This window comes from Nanorana parkeri, unplaced genomic scaffold, assembly GCF_000935625.1.
Source record: "Nanorana parkeri isolate BGI_ZX_2015 unplaced genomic scaffold, ASM93562v1 scaffold622, whole genome shotgun sequence".
Taxonomy (NCBI): Eukaryota; Metazoa; Chordata; class Amphibia; order Anura; family Dicroglossidae; genus Nanorana; species Nanorana parkeri.
The window spans coordinates 581,577-594,406 of NW_017306890.1; positions in this window are offsets into that span (position 1 = coordinate 581,577).

The window sequence follows — 12,830 nt, forward strand, 5'->3', positions numbered from 1 at the left end:
AGCGTGGTGTGTAATCATGTCGGGGGTGGGTGGAGTAGGGGGGGGGGGGGATCTGAAGTGGTGGAGTGAACGATAGAGTGGAAGGGAAGGAATTGTAGCGATGAAATCGTAGTGGGGGATTCAATTAAAATGAAAAGAAACTGCAAGGCTAAAACTGGAGTCCATCTAAGATTGTCCACACGGTGACAATGCTGCTGTGTTTTCACCGCGGAACAAAACAGTGTTGTCACCTTGTTAAAGAAAGTGGGAAAATAATTACCTACGGTCAGCGTCATCAGCTATTGGAAGTATATTACAGGGAGCGCGCTACTTTGTTCATGCCAGTAGCAGAACGGAACACTAGGCCCTCCATCATGCCTCTGTCTCCGGGAGCCATGTCTGCGGCTGTCAGAGTCTTGTCATGCCTCATGGGACTTGTAGTTCCACAGCAGCCGGAAGGCAGAAGTCTGGCTAGCCGATATATAGAATATTGTTCTGACCAGGGGCGTCCCCGAAGGCCGCAGAGACGTCATCGCGCACCAATGGTGCCACCTCCAATGGTGTCACCTGGGTGCGGACCCCCCTTGTGATGCCGCTGGTTCTGACTCTACATTATCTCAGACTGTTAAGATTCACGGGAAGCCGGCCACACTTCCAGGAGCCGCTAAGAAAACTCTGACGGGACTATCGATTCCCTTTAAGGGCAGAATCAGAATGCAGATACGACGGGCGACATCTTTTATTTATAAAGCGGCCGCAGACAATATGATTGGGGCCTCATTAGGCGGCTTTGTTATATATTTCTCCGCGAGGTGATTATGAGGAGACTCTGGTGGGGTCACCTTGCGGATCAATTTTTAATTTGGAATCTGTTTTTCTTTTCCCAGCCCGACATCAAACCGGCCGGCTTTGACTGCTCCCTGCTGGTCCAGGAATTACTTAGAAAATGACTGCTCAGCGCGCCGACACCTTCTGCGGCCCTCTGTGAGCTCAATCATGGCGCCGGGAGAGGGAAGAACAAAAATAAAGCAAAAACGTTCTCCTCGCGTGTGATCAGAATCAGCACTCGCTTATTATTAATCCTCGTTTATATCTGACCTCCGTCCTCCCCTTCAGTCTTACATCTGACCTCCGTCCTCCCCTTCAGTCTTCTATCTGACCTCTGTCCTCCCCTTCAGTCTTCTATCTGACCTCTGTCCTCCCCTTCAGTCTTCTATCTGACCTCTGTCCTCCCCTTCAGTCTTCTATCTGACCTCTGTCCTCCCCTTCAGTCTTCTATCTGACCTCTGTCCTCCCCTTCAGTCTTCTATCTGACCTCTGTCCTCCCCTTCAGTCTTCTATCTGACCTCTGTCCTCCCCTTCAGTCTTCTATCTGACCTCTGTCCTCCCCTTCAGTCTTCTATCTGACCTCTGTCCTCCCCTTCAGTCTTCTATCTGACCTCTGTCCTCCCCTTCAGTCTTCTATCTGACCTCTGTCCTCCCCTTCAGTCTTCTATCTGACCTCTGTCCTCCCCTTCAGTCTTCTATCTGACCTCTGTCCTCCCCTTCAGTCTTCTATCTGACCTCTGTCCTTCCCTTCAGTCTTCTATCTGACCTTCGTCCTTCCCTTCAGTCTTATATCTGACCTCCCTCCTTCACTTCAGTCCTATATCTGACCTCCTTCCTTCCCTTCAGTCTTCTATCTGACCTCCATCCTCCCCTTCAGTCTTCTATCTGACCTCCGTCCTCCCCTTCAGTCTTCTATCTGACCTCCGTCCTCCCCTTCAGTCTGGCACAGTTGTACCGGATCCTCTCCTGGACTGAAATGGCTTCCTCTGATTTCACTGCACACTGCGAGCTTCTCAAAATGTCCATTAGAAGCTGCAGCAAGTCAGATAGAGTCCTGCATTATCTATGCCTTTCTGTAATAAAGACCGGTCACTGCTGCTCTCTCTCCTTGTACAGGGTGACTGGTCGTGGCTCCGCCACCTCCTGTAATAAAGACCGCTCACTGCTGCCCTCTCTCCCTTGTGCTGGGTGACTAGTCTTCTCTCCGCCCCTCCTGTAATAGGGTGGCAACACTCTGTGCCTGTCCTTCCAAATGTACTCCTATGTTGTCACCCTGCCACCCGGGCTTCCAATGGAGACTGCAAGGGGCCAATTTCACCCACATTACAGAGACTTGGTCTACCGTTGTCACCATCAGGAAGCCCGCCCTGAGAAATGCCATCGCTGGAGTGTATGTAGACAGAAAGTCACTGCCACAAGGCTGCAGGAGATCAGCAAAGAACAAAGAATGAGAGATGGAGCAAAGGATGAAAAAGGGTGTTTATGATATGCAGCGCTTTAGCAAACTAAATCTCATCCAGTTAGGGTTCACATCTGCTTTAAATACAAGCAGGAAGCGGCCACCTGACAGCCGTCTGCGCACAGAAGAATGTATCTGGACCAGGCTGCAGATGAACATTGATCCCGAGCCTCCTGCAAAGTGTCTTCACTTAAGATTACTCGCGCGGACATTCGTCAAATTCGCCTCCAACAAAGGGAATTTTAACAAATGCAATCCATCAGCCTTTTAAATTGTACAGTTTGTGATCAATGTGTCAAAACGCGGCCTCACTTCATTAAACTGCTTCTGACTTCCCCCGAGAGAACCGCCGAGAGCGACGTTGGAAATAAGAATAATTTTTTTTTACACAGTTAGCGTTCAGCAATTAACCTGTGCACCAAGTTCTAGATGTGAAGAGCAGCCGAGTACGGCTACCTCATTTTCTTTTGTTGTTCCTCTATAATTGGTGGAAATAATCGTCCTAATAAAGCTACAATTACAGATTCAGGTCCTTTGACCTTAGCTTGTAAGGGCTTGAAGGTCACCACTGCCCCACTGCCAATGCCAGCCTGAAGGTAACCATGACCAACATTGGTCTAAAAGGTCACCACAACCAGCACTAACCCAAAGCCCAGGGAAGCGAATGCCAGTGTGGAGGCCACCAAAGTCAGCTCCAACCCAAAAGTCCCCACTGCCAATGTCAGCTCAAAGTTCACCATGACCAACATTGGTCTAAATGTCACCACAGCCAGCACTAACCCCAAGCCCAGGGAAGCGAATGCCAGTGTGGAGGCCACCAAAGTCAGCTCCAACCCAAAAGTCCCCACTGCCAATGTCAGCTCAAAGTTCACCATGACCAACATTGGTCTAAATGTCACCACAGCCAGCACTAACCCAAAGCCCAGGGAAGTCAACAGCAGCCTGGAGGCCACCATTGTAAGTTCCAGCCCAAACGCCAATACAGTCAATTATCCAAAAGTCACCACTGCCAATGCCAGCTTAAAGGTCGCCATCACAAACATTGGCCTAAAAAGGTCACCACAACCAGCACTAACCCAAAACCCATGGAAGTCAATGCCAGCCGGGAGGCCACCGTTGTCAGCTCCAGTCTAAAGGCCACTACAGTCCATAATCCAAAAGTCACCACTGCCAATGCCAGCTCAAAAGGTCACCATGACCAACATTGGCCTAAATGTCACCACAGTCGGCACTAACCCAAAGTCCAGGGCAGTTAATGCCAGTGTGGAGGCCACCAAAGTCAGCTTCAGTCCAAAGGCCACTAAAGTCAATAATCCTAATAAAAGCTACAATTACAGATACAGGAATACAGTGGAGATACTCTCCCTTGACTTTAGCTCATAAAGTATTTGCCCAAAAGTCATAATTGTAATGCCAGCTCAAAAGGTCACCATGGCCAACAATGGCCTAATGGTTACCATAGTCAGCACTAACCCAAGGGCCAGGGCAGTCAGCACCAGCCTATAGGCTACCACAGTTAGCTCCAGCCCAAAGGCCACTACAGTCAATAATCTTAATAAAGCTACAATTCCAGATACAGGAGTTCAACGGGGATACTCTCCTTTGACTTTAGCTGGTAATCACTTACCCGAAAGACACTACTGCCAATGCCACCTCAAAAGGTCACCATGGCCAACATTGGCCTTAAGATTACCACAGTCAGCACTAACCCAAAGGCCAGTGCAATCAGTGCCAGTCTGAAGGTCACCACAGTCAGCTCCAGCCTAAAGCCCAATCAATAGTCCTAATAAAGTTACAACAACTGATACAGAAGGTCAGTGGAGCTACTTTCCTTTAAGTTAAGCTTCCAAGCATTTGGCCAAAAAGGTCACCACAGCCAATGCCAGACTGAAGGTCACCACAGTCAGTCAGCCAAAAATTGACCACGGCACATGCATTTAGGTCACCACAGTCAACACCAGTCAAAAGATCACCATGGCCACTGCAACCTAGAAGTCACCAGTGCAAGCCTGAAGGTCACCATGGCCAGTGCCAGCCTGAAGGTCACAAAGCCAACTCTAGCCTAAAGGTCACCAAAGTCAGCAAAAGCTTACAGGTCACCAGTCAGTGTAACCTGAAGGTCATTATAACCAGAACCAGCCCAAAGATCTTCAGTCAGCTCCAGACTGAAAGTCATCACAGCCAGCACCAGCCAAAAAAGCTACCAAAATCAGCACTAGTCCAAAAGGTAATTACATTAGTGGCAGCTCAAAGGCCACCATAGTCAAAGCTGACCTGAAGACCACCACAGTCAGTTAGCATTTAGTAACCATCAGCTGGCATTTACTAAAGAGCTCTGCCCAATAGTCTTGAAGATATTAAACGGGCCTAGTAGATAAGTCATAACCGGTCCAACCATTACACACAGTCTAAATCCCCACTTCTGCTGGAGACCAAACATCCACTCTATAGCACATGGCTCCAAAAGCCTTGCCTGGCCACCATACAAATCCAATGAAGAAGAAAACAGGTCCACTCAATCAGGTGCTACAAAAATGGAGGTTTATTCGCGATTACATTTGAGGTTTAACTCATTTTTAACTCATTTTTGCAAAAGTGTTTAATCTTCAGGCTCACTTATAAACTCCCCAAAAATAAAGAAGAAAATACATTTCTATTTTAGGTTTAAAAGGAGAATTATGAGGCGAGTGGAAATCACTCAGCCTCATAATCTGAGCCGACCCTTGACAATGAGACTGTCACAAGGTCGGCTCAGTAGATCGGGAAGTGAGCGAACACATACCGGCGCTCGCTCACTTCTCGATCTATCCATGCAGAGAGCCGTGACTGTCATTCAAGGCTCCCTGCAGGGATTTCCCCCTCCCTCCCCTATCCAATCCTCCAGCGCTGACTGGCGAAACGGACGGGGGAGGGGGCGGGCACAGCTGGCTCTGCCTCTAGATAGTAGACATGTGCACTGGCAAAAAATTAGTTTAGTTTCGATTCGGATTTTGTGTTATTTCGTTTTTCAGGATTCGGGTGTGAAAGTCAATTCGGATTCGGACGAAATTCGTTAGCGGCAGTTCGTTCGAACGTTCTTTTCGTTTTCGTTTCGTATTCGTTTCGTTCATCTGTTCGTTCGTAGCAGCAAAGTGACATTTGGGAGGGGGGGGGAGATGTTTTTCTCCTTTAATGTCACTTTGCTGCAACGAAACGAATAAGAAACGAAACCGAAACTAACGGTCGAACGAACTACCGCTAATCAATATCGGAAACAGAAATTCGGATTCGTTTGCATTCGTTCTATCTGTAATTCGGAATTCGGATACATCCGAATTTCCAAAAATTCGTCCGAATTTCGATTCGGAACGAAACTAATCTCACATGTCTACTGGATAGGCAGAGCCGGCTGTCAATCACGCAGCTGGGTGGATCCAGACAGTATTATCGCAATCCGTCCCGGCTGCGGCGGTCTCAGTATACCGCCAGCTGTAGCTCCCTATATACTGAGCTTAGGATGACGGGAAGACGCTAGTTTGTGTTCTCCCGTTACATATAGTTACATAGTATTTGGGGTATAGGTCCACGCATCATCCCATTCTTAGGGATACTGGTATCCCTGGATATTACGGTCCCTCAAGAAATTGTCCAAACGTTTCTTGAACAAATCTACACTCTTGGCTGAGATGACGGCCGATGGCAGCGAGTTCCAGACCTTAACCGCTCTAACTGTAAAGAACCCTCTTCGCCCCTTGTGCTGGAATTTTTTCTCCACCAACTTTAGGTGGCGGCCTCTAGTCTTTGTAACGAAGTTAATCTCAAACAGTTTGTTGCCAATGTTGCTGTCACCATTGAACATCTTGTACATGAAAATCATATCCCCCCTTAATCTCCTTAATTCCATGAGGAGAACTATGGGGAAAAGCACTGACCCCATAGTTCTCCTTTAAAGGGCTTCCAGAAAGATGAAGAAGAAGAAATACAGCGACCACTACGCGGACAGGACACACCAACTCCGAGAACTCTAAAAAGGAGTTGTGAGGCTTTGTGATGATTCTTTTCTGTTATTTCAGTTTCTTCCATTGTTCCCTTCATCACACTGATTGATTTTTGCTTTTTTGCTGCAGATTTTTTTTTTTGTCTGCGCGTTTGTCCTACTTTTTCTGTGTCTTTCAATCAGCAAAACAAGCTGTAATGTCTCCGGCACACACACACGGGATGCCCAGCGCGTTTCCAATTGAACTCCTAGAACAGATGTCTGTATGAGATCAACGAGTGAACGACCACCCAGGAGGTAATTACGGGTCTCGTAGTTTTTGAACGCGACGCTCCCACTTTTGTGCTTGCTTTGCCTCCGGCCAGGCCCGAGCTGGAAGAGGACGGCTGCCCGACGGCGCAGAAGGACTAGCGACTTACGCAGCCTTCTTCTACAGCCCGGGGATAGAACCATGACAACAATAGAGAGAAGAGAAAAAGAAAATAGCAATTGTCCTAATAAAACTGATTGTTCTTTCCATCAATTATTCACAGGAGGCGGAAAAAGAAAAAAAAAAAAGGTCTGCATTAAAATTAATCATTACGCTGGAAAAAGCTTCTATGCATTAATAATGGAGCAACGTTTCCGATGAATGCAGAATGATAAAAGGAGGGAGAGGAGGAAAAGGGAGAGAATTCCAAGTCCACAGGGAAGATGAAGACATCTTTTTGTTTGGCGAAACAATCCCAGATGTTATTTACTCCGAGCAGTGATGTGCTGTTTAGGAGAGCGAAGTGCGTCGGTCGCCTCCAGTTAGGCTTTCAATTAGGCACCTTTGATATCGCTATCAGAGAGGTGTATTTGCCAACATGAAACGGAGGGGGAGGACTTTGTGTTTCCTAGTGTTACACGAGTTTCAAAGGGTGACATTTTCGGTTTTGGCAGTTTTTTACTGAATAAATAATATACTGTACTTTGTGTACAGAATAATTTAGTGATACTGACAAATAAAAAAAAGAAGGATGTCGGAAAATCAGCAAGACTTCACAGATTGAAATGTACAACCGAGCGCTTTCGTGGGAGGAGGAGGAATCGCCGTGGAGGGCCTCTTGGAGACCGGCAGAACAGAATAAGTAGAGTCCAGGGGCCTCCAAAACTTGTTCCTCAACTGTGATTGGTTACAGCAGCCATGAAGGTGTGGCTTGAGGATCCAAAGTATCACGTGCCTGACTGGAGACTCGGCTAAGAAGGGGGCTGCCTGCGCACCTCTTGTCCCACACCTCTGGAAGTGGTGACATGGGGATGCAAGGACTGAGAGGAGCACAGGTGGCGGTGGCTGGCCGGTTCCTAAGGAGGCACTTGAATGCGTTGGACCAGCTGGTGAATCGGTGGGACCGAGATGATACTGGGACCTCTCGAAAACCCGAGCAGGCAATGGGTATTAGGCCAAGGAAGCACTGGCAGGATGTCGTTGCTCTGGATGCTGATGGAGCGATCCACCAAGTAGCAGATCAGGAGGGAAGTCAGGTTCAAGCCGAGGTCATACACAGGGGAGCCAAATCACGGAGCAGCGTCAGGAAACGTAAGCCAGGGTCATACAGAGGAGATCAGAGGTACCGAATCAGGAAGAGGAGGCGGAGTCAAATGGTCACAAGCCGGGTTCATACACAGGATGTCAGGATACAGGAACAAAGTCCAGGGCACACAGGGACAAGCTGAAGACCACTCAGCAACTTGGTCATGGCTTCATGACTGTTTAAATAGGATAGTATGCATGCTAATGAGCATGCACCTGTACGCCAACGAGCACGTTTCTGCACGCTCACGTATGTGAGCTATTGCGCATAAACGTTCCCGTACGTGCGCGGTCATGTGCTAAGCAAAACGTTCATGTGCTAAAGCGCATTTTCCAGGAACTTTGGCCAATGGATTGCATACTTGTGTGCGTGCACGTTTTTGAGCAGGAGTCCATCTGCAGGTAAGTCTCTTACACAAAGTGGGGGTTGATGGTGCAGTTTGGCGATGCGTTTTAAGAGCCCATGGGTAAGGAGATTGGCTTAGTGCAGTGGAGGCCGTTGAGGATCTTGGCTGCAGCATGAGTCCAGAGTGCATTAGCTTGCATATCTTGGGTGGAAATGGCGGTACTCCGTAATCAATAAGCTGGACATTCAATGGGCTCAACTGCTTGAGGAAGGAAATCTGCCTTTGTCCACAGCTCTCGATGATGCAGGTAGACCGGAAATCCTCAGTTTTAGTTTAGTCATGTAGGCTGCCAAGCGGAGAACTATGAAAACTTGAATGCCCCATTTAGTTTCCCCATCTGTAAGTGGAATGGTTCCCCTCTGCCAGTTACACTATTGGTCAGTAGAGGGGTGCCCTTGAGTTACACTGTCAGTGGAGGGGTGCCTCCATGTTGGTCAGTAGAGTGCTTTCTAGATATAGCATCAGCTATTGGAGGAGTGCCCCCTATTATAATATTAGTCAATGGAGGGGTGTTAATGCCGTTACCCAAGTTAGCATGGACAACTAATGGTGCCTGAGATGTCAGTAGTGACACCCGGGGTGTGGGGCTCCTGCCACTTTTACTGTAACCAGCCTAAGATTTGTTTAATGTTGGGTTCCTCCAGCCCGGGACATTGGTTGCCTCGGCTTTTGAGTGTCCTCCATTAGTCAGAGTAAGAAGTTACTATGTATTGGGTCTTGAATATTTATTCTGCTTTGGCCGATGACAGACGGGTTTATTCCTTTACCGTGGGCTGAGGAAGAAAGAAAATCTTTGGACTGACCTTCTAGAAGTTTCCTTACTTCCCAGGCTCTGCCTGGTAAGTCTATGAGTGCAGATAGGTCCTTGGCTCCAGGGTCTTTGCCTGGAGAGGATTTGGCTGTAAAGGGACCTTCCCTCCCAGGCTTAGCTTGGATGTCTATGTAGATGGATCTATTCCCTTGCCTCCTGGGCCCTTTGCCTAGGAAGGAGGCCAGATCTGAAGACCACACACACGGTGAACCGGGGAACAATCAAGAAAGGTCCCACAGAAGTCTATGGAGCTGTAATGCACAGATTCAGCCAGGACAGGGAAGACTTGCACTGCTGGATGTAAAACAGGTGAACCGAAGCCATTGGAACAACGCAAGTATGCATCTTTGGGGGGGGTAAGTTAGGTCAGGTAAGGTCAGGGGGCAAAAATCTTTGGGCTGACCTTCTAGAAGGGTCCTTGCTTCCCAGGCTCTGCCTGGTAAGCATATGAGTGCATAGAGGTCCTTGGCTCCAGGTTCTTTGCCTGGAGAGGATGTGGCTGTAAAGGAACCTTCCCTCCCAGGCTTAGCCTGGTGAGGATGTCTGTGTAGATGGATCTAGTCCTTGCCTCCTAGACCCTTTGCCTAGGAAGGAGGCCAGATCTTAAGACCACGCAAACGGTGAACCGGGGGACAATCAAAAAAGGTTCCACAAAGGTCTATGGATCTATAATGCACAGATTCGGCCAGGACAGGGAAGACTTGCACAGCTGGATGTAAAACAGGTGAACCGAAGCCATTCGAACAACGGTGGAACAACGCAAGTATGCATCTATGGGGGGGCAGAGGGTCAGGTCAGGGGGCAAAAAGGTGCACCTTATTTTAAAGGGCACCTGTCCTTTAAAATAGGGCCCTTTGTTTTTCAGAGAGCCAACTACAGGAAAATAAAACCGGAAGAATAACAAGTGGCTCAGAGCCTTCTGAAGCTCTGGAAAATTAACAATCTTCTTGTAAACTCTCCGAATGACAAAAACTAATAGCAGGACACACAGAGGGTGTAATTTCACCTCCTAATCAAACGGATTATCCACCTGGCTGGGCGCCGGTGTCAGATTCATTGTGTTGCTTGAAGGAAGAGTAGAATTAAAGTGGTCAGGACATACAAGGTCAATCGGACTTGAGATATCACACAGAGGTTTGCGTGTACAGTGTTCCATGTGTGATGGGAGAGAAGACGTTTGTGACGTAACGGGTTGGTATGAGATCAGGGAGGGGAAAGAAAGAAGAAGAAAAAAAAAAAGAAAAGAAGCGGCGGGAACTCTCAGCATCTCATTTATCAAAGTGTCTGAAAGAGAATCGTGGGAGAGATTTAAGAAAACTGGAGCAAATGAAGCGAGAAATCCTGCTGGTTGATATAGACAACTGCTGTCATTTTTGTATCGACCCCGGCGCTGATCACGGTGACCAGATGTTTTTGTTTTTTCTATCTACTCTCTATATATCCGATGTCTCTATTACAGGGCAATGCATGCATGCTAATGTCCACCCTTAATGAGCCCCTGTCACAAGACCATTCATTGCAGCAAAAATCTTCCCATGAGATTAGCATACCTCCCAACGGTCCCTCATTTGTGGACCAAATCCCTCCATCCCTTTATACTCCTCAGATGTCCCTCTATCCCCTTTAGGTGTCCCTCTTTCTTCAAATTTCCCTTTTTCTTCCTCAGCTCTCCCTCTTTCTCCTCAGCTCTCCCTCTTTCCTCTTCAGGTGTCCCCCTTCCCCCCCCCCCAGAGGTCCCTTTTTCCTTTATGATGTCCCCCCCTTCTCATGTCCCTCTTTCCTCCCCCGATGTTCCTCTTTCCTCCTCGTGCTAAATGTACAGCAGGGAAGCCGCCGCTTGTTTTGTACAAGTGATCTAGGAGATTTTGCCAAGATCACTTGTATGCAGCCCGCAGGTCTGCCATTCAATATGGGGGGGGTTGGCGGATAGGGGTGCGCATTGAGAAACCTGGCCTTGGGGCAGCAGAGAGAGTAAATCTGGCCCTGGCCACATACACATACTAGGGCCAAAGTGGATTCACCTAGCAGCATGTCTTTGCACGTATCCTCCCATGCTGTGCATGTTGTTACTTTGTTACTTTCATGTTCTTATGAATACTAGTGACCATCAGAGACAATTGGGTAAAACGGGTTATTGTTGAAAGGGTACCACACACAATTTGTATCACAGAACACAAGGTAGATGATGGACTTTTGGAGGTACCCACATCGAGCGCAAGTAACAAATTTACACAAAAAAACGTTGTTCCCAAATGTTACAGAATAAAATATAATAAATGTGTGTAACGTTCTCACAAAAGGCGGCTCAAATTTCTCGTCTCATCATTGCCATTCACCTACTATTGCATTTTCAGCCATGAAATGTGCAATAAGTGCTCATGTATAGAAACCCGATAACAAAAAGGTACAGCGGTCACATTTTCTATGAATCCAAGCAGATGAATAATGTTCTACGCATTTCACGGTTAAACCGATTCCCCCAGGAGCTTCTGAGACCTTTAGGAGATACACGAGGTACAACGTATGAACATACATGCAGAGCAAATGTAAATGAAATAAGTCTACTCTGTTTCCAATATTTAATCATGCTCAGTGCTAGATAAAAATACCTTACACCGCTATACAATGGTGAAAAGGACACCGGAGCCGTACTCTGAAGATGCCGCTGGTGAGCACGGGTATAGAATCCCAGGGGCACCGCCAAATAAAAAATAGGTCTGCAAATATTCAAAGTCAACGTATAAATGTCTAATGTCCTACCATTCAAATTGGATCAACCGGCTCCTTATCTTAGCCATTGCTTTAATATTGGACATACCTGCCACTATATGGGGGTATTGTGTTCACTATCACTGTCATGCCCACCAGATGTATCAGGTCCCATACATGTCCTGCTGAACAGTCACTAATGTATGAAAACATTTTATAAAATATATATCTGTCTTATGACATGTAAGTTACTCTTGGCCCATACGATCCATTGGTTAATAAACTCACTTGTGATTGGAAAATGAACTGTTCCTTTATGAACTACTCCGGGAACCCGTAGCGTTACCTCCTATGTGTCGGAGCACAATGAAAACCAGACAAGCGAAAGGTGATAGTTAAAACATTTATTAAGAACAGTGTCCTCAGGAGCAAGCAGAATCTTAACCCGGAACAAGCCAGAGTCAGGAGCTGGAGTGGGTAGTCATCCAAGCCACATCAGGAACACAGAGATCAGCCTCGTCAGGAACAAGCCAAGAGCAGGAGCCAGGAAATCAGCCTTGTCAGTAACAAGCCAGGAGCAGGAGCCAGGAAATCAGCCTCGTCAGGAACAGGAGACAAGAAATCAGCGTCGTCAGGAACAAGCCAGGAGCAGGAGCCAGGAAATCAGCCTCGTCAGGAACAAGCCAGGAGCAGGAGCCAGGAAATCAGCCTCGTCAGGAACAAGCCAGGAGCAGGAGCCAGGAAATCAGCGTCGTCAGGAACAAGCCAGGAGCAGGAGCCAGGAAATCAGCGTCGTCAGGAACAAGCCAGGAGCAGGAGCCAGGAAATCAGCGTCGTCAGGAACAAGCCAGGAGCAGGAGCCAGGAAATCAGCGTCGTCAGGAACAAGCCAGGAGCAGGAACCGGAGGAGAACGTCAGCCAGGATCGGGTCATACACAGAATCAGGATACTCAGAGCAGCAGGAATGCACCAGCAGGGAGACCACGTAAAGGCAAGGTCAGACTGGACTGAGTAGTTTATATATAGTGAGTGAGGTGACATCATCACTCAGAGACAGGAAACTCCCATCTGACTCACTCAGATGATGCTCTCCTGCCTGGCCATGA